We start from the raw sequence: 2,555 nt of genomic DNA, 5'->3' as shown, positions 1-2,555 counted from the left end.
CAAGTCCCACTAGTGCTTTTCCTATCTACTCTACATCCAGCAAAGTCTGCATCTGAATATCCGATGAGAGTGAAGGAAGATGATCTTTCATACCACAGTCCTAGACTTTGGGTTCCTCTTAAGTACTTGAAGATCTTCTTAACTGCTGATAGGTGAGATTCTTTAGGATCCGATTGAAATCGAGCACATAGACAGACAGTAAACATAATGTCTGGTCTGCTGGCTGTCAAATAGAGCAAACTACCTATCATACCCCTATACAATTTCTGATCCACAGATTTGCCAAATTCATCTTTTTCTAGCTTAGCAGTAGTACTCATGGGAATTCTTGATGTCTTACTGCTATCCATGCCATACTTCTTTAATAACTCCTTTGTATATTTTTCTTGATTTAAAAATATTCCATTTTTGTATTGTTTAATTTGGAGTCCTAAGAAGTAGGTTAACTCTCCCATCATGCTCATTTCAAATTCATTTTTCATTAAGGTTGCAAATTCATCACACAATTTTTGATTAGTTGAGCCACAGATGGTATCATCCACATAGATTTGGACAAGGAGGATATCATGATTTTCTCTTTTGATAAATAAGGTTTTATCCACCTTTCCCATCTCGAATCCCTTTTCAACTAAGAAAGTGCAAAGCCTCTCATACCAAGCTCTAGGAGCTTGCTTTAATCCATATAAAGCTTTATCAAGCCTGAAGACATGATTTGAATGTTTGAAGTCTTCAAAACCTGGAGGTTGCTCAACATACACTTCCTCTTGGATATAGCCATTTAGGAAGGCACTTTTGACATCCATTTGATATAGTTTAAATCCTTTATGAGATGCATATGCCAAAAGTATCCTAATAGCCTCCATACGGGCAACAGGAGCAAATGTCTCATCATAATCTATCCCTTCCTCCTGATTGTACCCTTGGGCTACAAGCCTAGCTTTATTCCTAGTGATAATTCCATTTTCATCCAATTTATTTCTATACACCCATCTCGTGCCAATGACTGGATGATCACTAGGTCTAGGCACTAGCCTCCACACTTTGTTCCTTTCGAATTGACTTAGCTCTTCTTGCATAGCCATCAACCAATATTCATCCTTTTCAGCTTCCTTGATGGATTTTGGTTCTAATTCGGATAGGAACGCCAAATTGTTACTCACACTACGATAGTATGATCTAGTTCTTACTGGCAATGTGGCATCACCTAAAATTTGGGATTCAGGATGATCTACCAATGTTCTCCTATCCCTAGGCAATGAGTCATCATTTTCATTTTCTACTTCCTCACTAGGTAATGTATGACTTGTTGATGCATGAGGAGGAGCACTCAATTTTGGAAAAAGATGTTCAATGGGTTCATCCTTATCATGTGGCATTTCTTGTGGTGTTGGCTCTCTTTCATTGATAGTCTTGGGTTAAAAAGATTTTCATTTTGGTTTTCCAAAAACCATAGTTTGTTCCATCAAAATAGGGTGGCCTAGTGTTTGAATAACCTTCATGGTGTTGAGGGTAGTTTGCCATTTTAGAATCTTTACTCTAGACCGGTTAGGGTTTTCTAAAAATTAGAGACGAGGCTCTGATACCAATTGAAATACTCAAGAGGGGGGGTGAATTGAATTTAACTCAAAATTAGGCCTTTTGAAAATTACCTATGAACCCTAATTGGAATTTTCTTCACTTAGTTAAATATTTGGTTAGTGTAAATAATTAGAAACAAAAAGGAAATGTCAAACCAAAAGTTAATAATGGAAATGCAAGACAAGAAAGAACACACCGATGTATAGTGGTTCGGGCAAAGCCCTACTCCACTCTTCTTAAGATCGTCCTTAAGGATTTCCACTATTGGAGACCTCCACGATGCCCGGCTCCGAGGCGGTTACACTTCCAAGGGATATTAAATGAGGATGCCCTTACACCTTTACAAAGACTCTCCTTCTCCGCCGAGTTCTAAGCGGTTGCTCTCTAGGAAATTAAAATAAGGAATGCCCTAGCCACCTATACAAGGAATGAAGATTGAATAGCTTGGCTTCTTCTTGAAAGCTTGATGCTCTTTGTAGATCCTTGATTGCTCTTCAATGATGGTTGCAAGTGAAAGCTCTAAAATCCCAACTCAAATAGATTTGCAAGTTGCAAGGCAAGTTTGGGGAAAACAAAAATCTCAAGCAATAATAGGTTGCAAGTTTTCTTTGATGCTCAAGGATGTTTTCAAATGATCAAGAGAGTGAGAAAAACTTCTCTACATATTGTATTTATAGCCTCTCCAAAGAATATGACCGTTTGGGGGTGGAAATATCAAAATACAAGAATTAATTCAAATCCCAACGGCTATATTCTGAGCTGTCGCAGGGTTCTCGGAGTTCCGAGAATTCTCGGAGTTCCGAGAAATATTCTCGGAGTTCCGAGAAATATTCTCGGAGTTCCGAGACAACGGCCAGAAGAAATAAAATTTCTACTGGACCATTTCTCGGAGTTCCGAGAAATTTTCTCGGAGTTCCGAGAAAATGTCCAGACGCTACTGGACCTTTTCTCGGAGTTCCGAGGGAACTCTCGGAGTT

The sequence above is a fragment of the Tasmannia lanceolata genome, unplaced genomic scaffold, assembly GCF_043159265.1.
Source record: "Tasmannia lanceolata isolate RefF3 unplaced genomic scaffold, GAP_Taslan_0.1 ptg000021l, whole genome shotgun sequence".
NCBI lineage: Eukaryota > Viridiplantae > Streptophyta > Magnoliopsida > Canellales > Winteraceae > Tasmannia > Tasmannia lanceolata.
Note: the sequence above shows the minus strand (reverse complement) of the source record.